Here is a 14,650-nt window from a genome sequence, read left to right on the forward strand (position 1 = left end):
CTGGGAGATATGCCAAAAATTCAGGGATAATTTAACCAAACCATCAACAACTGGACAACTTATTTAACTCTTTGGTGAGTGTTACATGAACCTTTTTGCTGGCATCAAGCCACCACATAATGAATCCTGATGCCAGACACAGAGGGTTTGATAAATTAGAATAAAGGAAGAGGTTCCTTACTGTACAACATATAAAAGAATTAGCTTCTACCAACAGGTATTTGCCATCTTAGAAGAGAGGAATCTGTGTCTCCTGAAAGTCTATTCCTTGAACACCAATGCTACAAGCTTATCCTTTATAAAATGGTTTGGGTAATCAAATCTATTGAAGATCAAATGTCCTGGGGATTCACAGTGCATAGTAATGTGCTGGAGGCTTTGGGGGCCCTGCTGCAAATAATCCTATTTAACTCAGGTTAATCTACTGTTTCTCACTTGACCCCAGACATTTTCTTAAATCAATGTTTTGAGACATGAAATTACTTTTTCAAACGTATTCTGGAGAACACTGATGTAAATCTACTGCATGGCTGACAAACGAGTCCACCTCTTTTGAAAGTTTAGCAAGCCCCTTTAGGAGGACCCTTGGCTGAATAAAGGAAGTCTCAACTCAACTGCAAGAAGGTCTTTGCCATTCCTCTTCTGAGGATATGCTGACCTTGGGCCATGCATATTCTCTTCTAATTAAGACATGTTGCATGTTCTGTGGCTACCAAAGACTAAAACAGCAGACCTCACTAATTTGCCCATGGGTTTCACAAATGGCGCTGGTTACCTAGATAAATATTTGTCGTACATCAAATAAATGCTTCACGTACATTGATTTTTCTTATGGACTCCTTTTCTTTTAAGATTATGTACAAATCCACTCTTTCTTTCTACTTCAAATAATAGACAAAAGCTATGTTTATTCTTCCTATTCTATAATCAAAGTCACTCATACATCAAGATCATTCAAGAAAGCCTAGCAGTATGCAAGTGAATGAGAGTGGCATGATTGTGAAGATAATCTTGGATCTACTCTAATTGAATTTTTTGAAGTAAATCATTTGCAAACTCCAGCATTCTAACTAGTACAAGTAACAAATTACCCATGAGGAGCCTCAGAGGCTACAGATGACAGAGCTGTGTTGCAACACCTTGGCAAGGATCTTTGTACTACAGCCTTGGTTCTCAAACTGCAGAGTGCATCAGAATCACCTGGGGGCTGTGTTAAAACACAGATCTCTAGGCCCCACCCCTAGTGAGTTTCAGTTTCAGTGGGTTTAGGGAGGGGCCCAAGAATGTGCATTTGCAACACACTCCCAGGTGATAGGGATGCAGCTGCTCTGGCTGGGGGACAGCACTTTGGGAATTACAACTGTACAGCAGTTCCCTAATGCTCCCGATCAGGATTACCTGGAAACTTTGTTAAAACCACTAAGTCCCACCCTTAGCCCCAGACTCCTGAGATGGACTCTCTAGGAAGGAAAGTCAGGAATCTGTATTTTTGATAAACTCCCCAGGGGATTCAAATCATCCAGCTCTAGACCTCTTCAGCCTGAGAAGAGGGGCTTGCCTTTTAGATCTGGGCCTGAGGTCTTGAACCTTTGCCTGCCTCTGGGCACACGGACTCTCCCTGCTAGAGGCCCCTTCAAAGTGCAAGCAGGATGAAGACACGTGAATGCCTCCTCCAATAACTTGTCCAGTAATTGGTATATTGATTGCTAATGTCATCATGTTTTAGTATATATAAACCCCTCACTCTATTACACAGCCCCCAACAATCCAAAAAGTCATTGTTTATTCATTGTGACTCCCAAACTGGCCCTTGTCAGCTCCTGCTGGAGGGCTTGCTGATAAAAATCAGCAGATGATTGGACGCACACATTCTTAACATGACTGACCCATGACATCTCAGAGGGCAGCTCGAGAGCCTGTCATTACAGTACAATACATTTCTTTCTTCCTTCTTATCTAGCCCAGATGACTTCGAGATTTTTATTAACTCATTAATGACTGAAGATGTCATTAGAATCAGTGGGAAGGGTTATTTTTTCTCTCTCTCTTTTTTTTTTTTGTTAAGTGGGAATAAGTGTGCAATTTGCTGGGAAGGGGGGAGGGGCTCATTGATGAAACAGCTAAGACAAACCTAAGTGGAGAGACCCTTAGACTTTATTAGAATCTGAAATCTGATTGACAGGTCCTGGACCTGAAAATCTGCAGACAGAAACACCAAGTTGATTCAGAAACATGTTGGGAAGAATGGGACAATTTGATCAAGGAAATAGCGACCCATAAAATTCAGTAATTTTTATTGTGTTGTGGACCCAATCTTTCCAACATAACAGCTAAACAAACAAACAAAAACGTCAGAGTAAAGCTACTGAAACCTCTAAATGTTTCTTAACCTACACATTCATTAAATCATATCTTGTTTCTGTGTGCCTTTAACATTCACATCTGCAAAATTGCTTTTAGAAATCAAATTAGACCTTTTGAAGGCACTTAAATTGCAACAACCTTATGTTTTTTTATATACTCTTGGGTTTCAGCCTTTTCATCTGGGTTGTGTGTCCAATTAATGGGATATCTCAAGGAAGCACTAATCATTTTGAAAACTTAAGAATATGAAAAGCAAGCAGACTATTTTCATTATAACTGATTGGATTGAGAATAAGCTGCAGAGGAAATGTTCAATAATTATGATAACTTTTTTAGAGGAGATCACAAAAAAATGTCAGTCACAGAAGGTGCTTTTCATTGCGACAAAGGCTTTGAAGTCCGGTTTCAGTAGATTCCTCTTCAGGGTTCAGCCTCAGGCATGTCAGAAGGCTGCTCTGAGAGTGGGTTTTACACTGATTTTTATCAGCCCCAGATAATTCACTTGGCAAAGAAAACATCTATTACTAGATGTATCTCATATGTTACTGAATGTTTACTAAATTTTACTACTGTCAAAACATATTGTAAATGAACAGACCCTCATAAGAACCAGGGAAATCTATTCCTCAGAAGAGAAAATGGTTGTCTGAGGACCTAAAAAGATTTTTGCCCAAGGAAATTAATGCCAGTAAACTATGACCAAGATTTAAATACGCTTTAAGCCAAGCTTTACGCTTAAATCACCTAATTACATCTTTCTTTCTTTATTTACCTGGTGGAGAATTAGATTCATTACATGTTATGGTAAACAGAATAATTAGTTAATATTTACAGATTAATTAAACACAATCATTTTATCTAATTCAGTAATAACGGTGCTGAATTTTATTTTTCGCATTTCTGAACATGATGCCAAACACCCAGATGAAACCTAGGAGGAGAAAAGAGTCAAAAATCCAGATGTTATTAAAAGATCCAGATGTATGGTATCAAGTAAACAGAACATCAAGGATTTTTACTTTTTTTTTCCATTTTCATCCAGATGTTTGGTGTCGTATAGACAAAGTCTTCATCTGTTCAGTCACAATCACAGCGTTCTTTAATATCATTTGCCAATATTTCACTCCCTTCTTCACAAAATGATCTCTGAAAATCCTGTGTAATTCATTCACGAGGAGAACAGGGATATTTTCTTCAGAAACAAAAATATAATGCCTAGTGGATTCATAAGACAAGATCACCATCCAGGATGGTGCCCAAGTCTTTATATTGAAAAAGATTTCATATCTGCATTTTTAAATGATGAAAGTTAATTCAACTTAAATGGTTGGAATGGCAACTTAATTTTAGTTGACATGCACATGCAAATTTCAGTCCTAGTAAGTAGCTTTGGAGAATAACAGGCTCTGAAGTGTAAATGATGGTCATCTTTTCAATGGGATCCTTTCCCGATTCATTCACTTATCATTAAATCCTAAAAGAGATTACCTGCCATTTTAAGAATAATTTCTGCTCTGCAACTTTGGGTACCTTAAAGCACTGACCCAGGGACTTAAGAACTTGATGCTGAGCCCCAGCATCTCATTTTTCTGTGTGACCTTGAGCCAGTCACTTAACCTCTGAGCCTCAATTTTCTCTTCCTTAAAAAAAAAAAAAATTAAATAATAGACCTGATTCTAGTGAACCCAAGGATCTAAAAACAAGAACTTGGGGAGGGCAAAATCCTTTATGAATATAAAATTATCAGTAACACACAGAATATTTTATTATGAGTTTTACATATCATTAATACATGAATAGTATTACTATGTAAAAGTGTCATTACTATTAAAATGAAATCCAAGAGGGCACAGTAGATACAGTCATGCTAACAAGACCTGGTCAGCTATTTACTGTTTACAAATTAAATACAGGAATGACTATAATCCCTGGATGTGCAAAGCAATATCAGATTCTACTTCCTTGTGCTGCCGTGTTTCACCACGCTAAATCTGAGAAATAGTTTGAGTGCTACCCTTTTCATGGTACTAAACGGACTAATCGTAAGACACACTGTATCTCTGATTACAATAGGACACTTCTGCCAATCTAGGACCCTATGCTTGGCTGACTGGTGGACTTAATTTTGACAGACACACGTACCCTCCTCCCTCCTGGCCAATGGCAAAGACTCAAGCCTTTGCATAGAGCAAATTGTTGCTGCTGAATACTCAAACAGATCTCATGGTTTCCATCATGGGAGATTGCTTCTACTTTTTTTTTTCTGTTAGTAAAATGTACATCCTAGGAAGTTATCATCAAAGAACAAGCTTTTTGCTAACATTCCTCTTCACAGTATAAGAGGGTTTCTACGTGAGAAATCAACTCATGCACTTGTAAAATGCTAAATAAGCACTAAAAATCTCTGAAACACTTTAGTCTTACACTTTTCTGTAACGGTGCCGAGATTTTGGGAAGAGACATAGAAACTTTTGAGTTGTGCATTTAAGATACTAAAAGACTCTGGAAGTACAACAAAGGGAATAAAATAAACGAAAGGAAGATAACTTCGTTAATTTTAAATTTAAAAAAAAAATCTGCAGTGTCAAGATGCTACAGTCAAAAAAAACAAAAAACAAACAACAAAAAAAACTCACACATCAAGAAATTTCTTTCAAAGTTTAGCCCAACTCTTTGCTCAATTATATGACTACAGAGAAGACGGGATGAATAATCAAGTTTTAGTTCTTCAACGTTGAAGGCACAAATCACTCATTAGCATGTTGCTCTGTTTGATGCAACTTATTTTGAAGAGCCAGAAATCAATACAAAAGGAAACAATAATAATAAAAGGAAAGATTTCTACTGTCATAATAGGGAAAGGTGTGTGAGCTGGAAGAAAGTACAGTACAGAAGCCCATGACAAGTCATGATAAATGGGTCTTTATAAAATTCATGTTTAGGCAGCACTAGGCCGCGGATAATGCCATTCGTCATGGCAACACGAGGCCGCTAATGAGCCCTCATTGCATATTCATGTTGGTGGCGTTTCTTCCCTCCCACCCTGAACTAGTGCCTGGAAATATCTCCACCTCCAGCTGACGCTCAGCTTAGGTCTTCTTCTTCTTCTCTCTCTCTCTCTCTCTTTTTTTTTTTTATTTGTTATGTTGCAGCAATTACACTGTAAAAGTGCTGCCCAAGATTGATTGCTCTGATCTGTAGTTCAATTGTAAATTAGAATACACATCCCCCCAGGGACACACGGCCCCTATTTGTGATTAAGAAAAAAGCCCCATAATAGACTAATAGCTAAAGTTCTCTCTCTTTTACTTTCAGGCAATTAGCTTGATGAAATGGCCTCTTTTTGTGTACCCTGGAAGTGTAAACCGATATCATAATGAAGTATATGATGTTTATTCTATTATTTTCACCTTGCTGGGTATGCAGGAATGCATAAGTAATGGCTGCTTTGTCTAGTACGTTTACTGATTCACAAGTAAACTATTTCTTAAAGATGCAGTGTATGCTTTCTGAGGCTTGAGTTAAGCAACTCCTAACTGTGGATTAACCTTCACGCAAATGTCTACTGCAGAGGAGGAAAGTGAATCCCCCAGGTTGGGGGAGAGCATGATGCTGATATTCAAGAGGCCTCCAGCCACTGGGGCAGCTCTGGGATGGACGTGGTGACAAAGTGCAAGTGCCAGCACTCAGGATCAGTGAAGACACCAGGGTACTTTGGAAAAGTGTCATATACCGATTTCAGGCCCAAAGAGACTCCACCTGACTACAGTATACTCTTCATCTCCCCCAGTTACTTGTGGAAGACCAACTCACTCCCGGCTGTAGGGTGGCTGAAGCTCTTCCTACACAATGGTTATACAGTCTTTTTTTTTATTATTATTATTGGATTGCACCCTTGAGCCCACCACCCAGCAAATGTAAGTCTTGCCAAAACGTTGGCAAGAAAATATTCTTCAACTTCCTACATGCACCAGCTGACACAGAGCCAACGAATCCACCTGCAGTTGGTGCATTATCAAAGCTATTTGTGTTCTTCCTATGTAATATTTTAATATTTGTTTTGTTTTCATCCATGAGGATCTCAAAATTAGAGAATAAAAAAGGGTGTCCTACATGACAAGATACAAAAAAAATAGAAAAGAAGACATAGAAGAAAAAAAGAAAAACAAAAATCTATCTTTCTCTAAAGCATTTTATGGTGGGTAACTTACCAAGAGGTTAATTACCGTTTCAATTCTACATTCCAGTTGCCCGCTGTTCATCCATAACCCAGTTCATTTCACCCTTCAAACCCTTCCTGGGTTTGTGTTGTCTAAACAAATCCATCCTTCTCTTCTTTAATATGAATCCAATTTGAGTTTCTAGAAAATATAAGGAAATCATTTTTATGGCAAAGGATCTCAATAATTTTTAATGCTGAGTTTGATGTGCACCTTTTGATGTCTTATATTTTGAAACTAATATGTGAGACGTTGTTTGTCACATATAAAATGTGCTTGCCTTTCCTCCAGTTACTTAGCTCCTTCTTGATTAAATAAAACATTTTGGGGAAAGTTTGTTACTATATTCTGGAAAGCAATTCTATTGTTACATAATTTCCAAAAATACTGCAAAGTGAGTTACCAAGAAATATTTCATGAAAATTTGCTTTATGCCTTCTTTTCTAAAAATCAAAAGTTTTTATCAATCTTTATTTGGGGGGCTGACTTTCTCTTTAATTTGTACAACATTGAACTGCCTTCTAAACTATAAACCTGCAACACAATAAGTGTAAATTTTCACTGCTCTCAGAAACTTTTGCATGTCTAGCCACATTGCCATATTTGAAATATGCTATTTTCAATTTTCAAATGATATTGAGCTTGGGTAGGGCCTCTCCATTCACCTACATAACCTGGCACATTTTTAAGTACGCTTTTTCTGGAATAACAATGCCTCCTATTTACAAGGTGCTTTATAATGTTTAAAGTTTTTTCAAATAGATTGCCTTATATAAATAATTCTATGAGATAAATGAGCCAAATAACCTTATTATTACCACAAAGTTAGTGGGGGAAAAGTTATGACTCAGAGAGGTTATGCGACTTGCCCAGGGTCACAGGTTAGTAAGTGCCAAGTTGATCCTTGTCCCCAGGTCTTTAACTCCAAAACGTGAGCTCTTTCTGGTACGCAATGCTGCCTCTTCACTAGGTATACATTCCAGAAGCAGCAGCTCACCAAAATCTCACAGCTCTTAACATAAACAAGATCTGTGATCTTTATTTATACATGGGCAAGATTAACAAATGAGTTTAAAGACACATGTGCACACACACACACAAGCCCTTCTTGATAAAAACACCCAGGAAAAAAAGTAATGAAATTCACACTGCTGCTGGGCACGGTGGTTCACCCCTGTAATCCCAGCACTTTGGGAGGCCAAGGCGGGTGGATCATGAGGTCAGGAGTTCGAGACCAGCCTGGCCAAGGTGGTAAAACCCTGTCTCTGCCAAAAAATACAAAAATTAGCTGGGCATGGTGGCGCATGCCTGTAATCTCAGCTACTCGGGAGGCTGAGGCAGGAGAATCACTTGAACCTGGGAGGTGGAGGTTACAGTGAGCCGAGATCGTGCCATTGCACTCCAGCCTGGGCGACAGAGCGAGACTCCGTCTCAAACAAACAAACAAGCAAAAAACAGAAATTCACACTGCATTGTTACCTATCAAACAAAATTTAAGTAATCTACATTAGATTACAAATATATGCTTAGACTGGGTACATACCAGGCACAAAATTGAAGCAATTATCTACATAATTCAAATCCGAGGGATGGGAGATTACCACTCTTCTCACAGTCCATTAATTGGTTTTGTATGTCCAGAGATTTGGTTGAGCCTTTTCACCAAACATCTCTTCAGGCCTTTGCACTGCTATTCCCTCAGCCCACCATTACACCATGTCACGTATGTCCATCTGAGTAACTCAGTCCTGACCACCAATCTAGATTCAGCTCAAAGATCACTTCTGCCTGGAGACATTCCCTGACTTCTATCAATCCCTTTATCCCTGTTCCAAATACCTCTTTGGTTTGCTCTCCGCTAAGGAGCCTCCTTCATCCCAGTTTTGAAGCCAGTGAAGACAGGATTCTTGAAGCCAGTGAAGACAGGATTTGGATCTAGAATTCAGCAGATATAAAGATTTTAAAGGGTGTGCTGGACCTGTCTGCCAAGGTACCTCCCATGCTCAAGACCCTCTGTCTACCAAAGAGCCATGTTCAGAGCCCCGGGATTAGCAAAGCAGCTCTAGGCTATTCTTTGCAAAGCAATGGCCACCATTTCAGTCAGCAGTGGGCATCCAACCCAGTTTGCCCATTGTTGGAGCAGCCTTGAGATGACAACTTCACCAAATAAAACACCTAGAGCAGAAACCACTGAAGAAGACAAAATCATGTCGGGCATGATATTTTTTTTTTTTTTTTTTTTTTTTTTTTTTTGAGACGGAGTTTCGCTCTTGTCCCCCAGGCTGGAGTGCAATGGTGCTATCTTGGCTCACTGCAACCTCCACCTCCTGGATTCAAGCAATTCTCCTGCCTCACCTGCCTCAGCCTCCCAAGTAGCTGGGATTATAGGCATGTGCCACCACACCCGGCTAATTTCTAATTTTGTATTTTCAGTAGAGACTGATTTTCTCCATGTTAGTCAGGCTGGTCTCACAATCCCCACCTCAGATGATCTGCCCACCTCGGCCTCCCAAATTGCTGGGATTACAGGCATGAGCCACCACACCCAGCCCAGCCATGATTTTTATGAGAAATGATTGCTGCCTGAACTTGAGAAAGAAACGACTCCAGAAATGATCCCAAAACACTGTATAGATACTTCCAAATCTCAGGTGTAGCATTACCTAAACATAGGAGAAATAAGGGTATATGTCACTATTTCTTTCACTTATTCATGTTTTCATTTATTCAATAATTCATTCAAGAAATGCTTATTGAGCCTTTAGCCTTCATAAAAATGACATCATTCTGGCCCTCATGGAACTTACAATTTAATGGGAGAGATAAATATTATATAATCACACCAATGAATAGAAAATTGCATACAATAATAAATACACAAAGTAAAAGTAAGAGTAAAGTGGACCTTACAGTGAAGCCTTCGTATAAACAAGTGCTTCAGTATAGAAGGTCTTGCAATAGAAGCCTGAAGAATGAGGTTATAGATAAAAGTATCAGGAAAAATGAAAACATTTCCAAAAACATGTGAAAAGGTCCAGGAGTAGGAAACAGCTCGGAAGTTAAAGAAATAATAAACAGGCCAGCATGCTTGGACCACGAGGACCTGGAGATAAAGCAGAATGTGATGAGACATAGGTGAGCAGAGCCACATCACATAGGGCCTTGTAGACCACATGCTTAGGTAGGAATTTTGGATGCCACCTTAAGTCTAGTGTAAAGCAACTGAGGGGTTCTAAGCAAGAAAGCCCAATGGTAAGACCCACAGCGGCTTGGAGGGTGATAGTGTTATCTCATTTTGAATAAGAAACTTCAATTTGTTAGGAAAGAAAAATAAAACTGTTATATTTTTCCAACACCAACTAACCAACCGTGCTCTAGGAAAACACTTCACCTTCACTGGGGGAAAGCAAACCCCTCTTCGCCCCAAGTCTTATGTGAGCCCAGCACCAGGCCTGCCAGCATCGAATGGAAAAGATCTGACATCAGGTATGATATCAAAGAGCTTTTTTTTTTTGAGACAGAGGTTCACTCTGTCACCCAGGCTGGAGTGCAGTGGTCACCGAAGCCTTTACCCCCGGGATCAACTGATCCTCCCACCTCAGCTTCCCAAGTAGCTGGGACCACAGGTCCACGCCACCATGCCCAGCTAATTTTTATATTTTTTGTAGAGGGGGGTTTCGCCGTGTCATCCAGGCTGGTCTCAAACTCCTGAGCTCAAGCCATCCTCCCACCTAGGCCTCCCAAAGTGCTGAGATTACAGGCATTAGCCACTATGTCCGGCCTTCAAAGAGCTTTTGAATCAGTTCGGAGAAACACTGACTGCTCTCGTGATAGCAAGCCATCTGCTAAAATGCGATAGCACAACTGGAAGATGCTTTATGGGGTCTGCATGAAATATAGTCAGAGATTGGTTCAAAGAACCCATAAAGTAGTCATGCTCAGCGTCTTGAGATGCTGGCCTTGACCTCATGACACACTCCTGAGTCACTTTCCTATACCCACTGATCTGGTTAGGACCCACCCACGCCGAACCACAGCTCCCTGTTAGAGCACGTTGCTGTCATCACTCATTAATGGTCTTATCTCCTGCACTCAGCAGTGAGCTCCACAGAACAGGAAGAGCATGCATCTTATTCACCTAATGCCTAATGCCTGGTACAGTGCAGGGCACTTTTAGGTGCTTAGTCATGTTGGTGTGTTTCATTTGTGTTATGGTATGTAGCTACGTGTTGTAATTGTTGATTGGCTTTTCTGTCTCCTCCTGTGAGTTATTCACAAGTATAATCCATGCCTCCATCTTTGCATCTCCAGTTTATCAAAGAGGCTGGCTCATAGTTGCTCTTGATTAGGATTGATTAATTGATTAGTTAATTAACATATGGATAAAGCAATTAGGTATAAAGGACCTTCCTAAATGCAACCAGCTCTACTTCTCTTTCAGTCAATCACAAGATGCATAAAACCACATTGTCTGAGAATCTTGCATATCATCAATATTCATTGGTGAGAGATGCTTTCTTAACGCTGGTGTTTTATGCATTTCTACATGTTATTATACACCCCAGAAAAGAGTGCATGTAAAACTGCTGAAGCCTGAATAAAGCCTCTGACTGAGTTAACAATATTGAATCAATTTCCTCATGTTTAGAATGTGCTGTGGTTATGTGATATGCTGTCTTTGGGGAAAGCTGGGTGAAGGGTACAGGGGATCTCTCTGAATTATTTTTACAGCTTCAGTGAGTCCTATATTATTTCAAAAAAAGTGATAATTTTTAAATACTTTCTGATTTTTACGTTTATACTTTTACATATATTTGTATATATTTCTATAATATCTAAAATGTAGTTGAAATGTCATAAATAATAATTAAATGATGTTTTCATATATTACACTAGCATACAGGAAAGAAAATGCCCTAATTTGGGGCACTATTCTTTTTGTCTGGCTAGGTTGGCATTTAAAATATGCTAGGAGAGGAAGGAGATGCATTACTTTTGCCTGATTCAAGCATATTTTCGAAATGATGTTTTCATAAACAAAGTGCCAACAGCTATGATCTTATCTTCTCCTTTTTATCCTAATTCAGGTCAATAACAAGTATTTCTGCTCTCTTCTGCAGATTCTAGGTTTTGGAAGACAGGATGCAATTATGAGCAACGGGGAACTGTTAGTGAAAAATTCACCAAGAAGTCAGAGAGTGCCTTTAAACTTCTTTCTATCCAGTGTTGTCCTATTAAGAAAATGTCAGTTTCAGAGAGTGATGTTTTAAATAAATAAGGCTAGCGTTTACAGTATCGCTGGACTTTTAAATTACATGTTCAAGATCCCACTGTTGGTTACATGGATAACAATGTAGGTCATCACATCTAAACTCTGAAACATGGTAGGCAATTCTTCTACTACCTGAGAGATCTGAAAGCCACCAACAAAAAAATCCATACGGCAGATTAAGGTAAAATTTCAATATGTCTTAAACTGCTTAAACATGTAAGTTCAACTCCCCCCCCAAAAAAAAACTCTTTTAGCATAAAGAGCTGCAGTTTCCAATACTATTCAATTAATTAGTTTCCTGTAGTCAATCAAATGAAAATTCTGAAATAGCCTGTAGGTGTCATAAACCTAAAGTCAAATTCAGAGACGAATGACATTCTCCCATACGCTTCCTTCTTTTTCTGGAAACTGCAAACTCATTAGTAGGTACATCTAAGAAGTATACCTGCCCAGAAGTCCCTGTAGTTTTGTGATAACCTATGTAAAATAAGTTCAGCCCAAGGTGTGGCATGGTAGCTTCATTCTACAGACCCACCGGTTTCTCCCGGAGAGGTTCTGAAGGACACAGTAAAATAACCAGGTGCAGGGAAAGAGTGCCTCTCTGCTTGCTAAAGCTCATTAGAGAAGGGCATCCATCTTTACTCCTTCAGGATAATATCTATGAGCTGTAAAAATAGAGCTTTACTTAGTAAAGGAAGGGGAGAATAAATGCAAGAATGTTCTTAGGATCTGGCATATTGAATAATGAATCAAAGAAGAAGAAACTATAATTACCTCTCGTTCTATCGAACAGAGAAATTTCTTCCACACGATCTTTTGTGTGGCAAGAATAAAGCTTCATTCCAAAGAAAATCCAGTTAAAATATCCCAAAAGAAATAAAATACGAGATCCTGCAGCTCTTTAATGGTTGCTGCTGGCCAAATCTTGCAATTAGAATCAGTCACTTTAAGTGCTGAAGTCGTACAATGCTAATAGATCACTTTATAAAGTGAGCAGTTTTTAGGGCCGGGCGCGGTGGCTCACGCCTGTAATCCCAGCACTCTGGGAGGCCGAGGCGGGTGGCTCACTAGGTCAGGAGATTGAGACCATCCTGGCTAACACGGTGAAACCCCGTCTCTACTAAAAATACAAAAAATTAGCCGGGCGTAATGGCGGGCGCCTGTAGTCCCAGCTACTCGGAGAGGCTGAGGCAGGAGAATGGCGGGAACCCGGGAGGCGGGGCTTGCAGTGAGCCGAGATTGCGCCGCTGCACTCCAGCCTGGGTGAAAGCGCGAGACTCCGTCTCAAAAAAAATAATAAATAAATAAATAATAAAGTGAGCAGTTTTTTAAAGTTGTATTTAATTTTCCATCATTACAGTACTGAATGCCAGTTGTGTCTGTCCATTCTGATACAGGTTCTTAAGTCTCCAAAGGATACAGACTACTGCTTGCCTAGGCATTGCTTAATTCTGGCTTTAATTCTCAGAGGCCTGAATTAGAGCTGTAAAATGGACTGTATTTCAACTTTTTCCCTAACTGTGTTTATTTTTATTTTCAAACCAAATGATGACGGCTCCTTTTTATTTCATAATTATTTTATTTCAAAAAATAGAAATTGAGGTGAGGAGTGTATGTCTGAATGTGTGTGTGCACATGCACACGTGTGTGTGGTTTTCTTTAAGAAAATGAAATGAACCAGAAAATAAGCCCTTAGCAGTAACCTAAGAAATAAAACAAAATCATTTACAACACATGGGATTGTTGCAGGATATGTCAAGATTAGATGGTTTTAAGGGAGCTATCCTGAATGTGGAAGCAATTATAATGAAATTCATGACTCATTAGCAAACATTCCATATTGTGTTTCTCATTTCTGGGTCAATGTTACTAGGAAATATAGACTTAAGATTTAGATGTTTCATTGACTTCAATGCCAGATTATAGATAGTTGGATTGTACAATGACATAAAGAAAAGACTCCAGGGTTTTGAAGTTCTTCACTTCTCAGATGTAGGCAATTTGGTCTTAAGATACCTATGAGCAAAGTAACTTCAAAAATGTATTGGTAAGAATTAAGTTGGTGATAGAAGGGTTGTCTGTAAATGTAAAGAATTACCTGGTGCAAATGCATGCTGGTGGATGTCGGTGGGGATTTTGCCTGCACACTGCTTGGTATGCAAAATGGCTGGTGAACTCAAGCACCCAGTACTGTACGTAATGGGAACCAGATGTCTAACAGAGAGAGAAAAATATTTTATAGCAATAAATGTGACATTGACTCTTAAAGGGTTTGCTGTTTTTAAACAACTTCCCAGTCTTACTTTCCCTCATATTTTAATGTAGTTTAAAGTAGATTGCGTAAGGAAATTATTTTCATATTTTAAAAGAAAAAGTATTTAACTTGCCACTAACTTATAAAATGCAGACATAAGGAGGAATGATCTGAATAAGATAATTTTGGAATTCATTCATTTACCAAAGCACTATGCTCAGCAATGTAAAAAATAAAAAAATATATTAAGGCAAATAAAGCATAATTCCTCCTGCCCTTAAGGAACTCAAAACATACTAGATGTGATAAGATGCACACAGCTGGATGGGGACATGGCACAAGCAAGCCCTAGGAAAGATGCCCAGAGTGCTCCGAGAATTCCAAGAAGGAAAAGAAAAGGCGATGCGATGGCCAGCAGGTTCCATGAAGGAGGGTCCCACTGGTCCGTCCTGTATCCTGGTCAACATCTCCCCCATCCACCCCCTCCTCTTCACGGCACTAGGCCACCTTGGTGAAGGCCCTCCTGCTCTCTGGCCAATG

General features: G+C 39.3%; 1 long non-coding RNA gene across 1 annotated transcript in view; it reads right to left on the reverse strand.

Moving 5' to 3' along the window:
* Positions 1-3,097: 3,097 nt before the first annotated feature.
* The window catches only part of LOC100589380, a 60,859-nt gene continuing 49,306 nt past the window's right edge, over positions 3,098-14,650 (reverse strand). The window contains exons 6-8 of the long non-coding RNA XR_004030610.1: positions 8,424-8,519; positions 6,576-6,725; positions 3,098-3,295 (exon numbers count right to left, since the gene is read on the reverse strand). This is a non-coding gene — a long non-coding RNA (uncharacterized LOC100589380). The remainder of the gene's footprint in view (positions 3,296-6,575; positions 6,726-8,423; positions 8,520-14,650) is intronic.

The sequence above is a fragment of the Nomascus leucogenys genome, chromosome 6 (genome assembly GCF_006542625.1).
Source record: "Nomascus leucogenys isolate Asia chromosome 6, Asia_NLE_v1, whole genome shotgun sequence".
NCBI lineage: Eukaryota > Metazoa > Chordata > Mammalia > Primates > Hylobatidae > Nomascus > Nomascus leucogenys.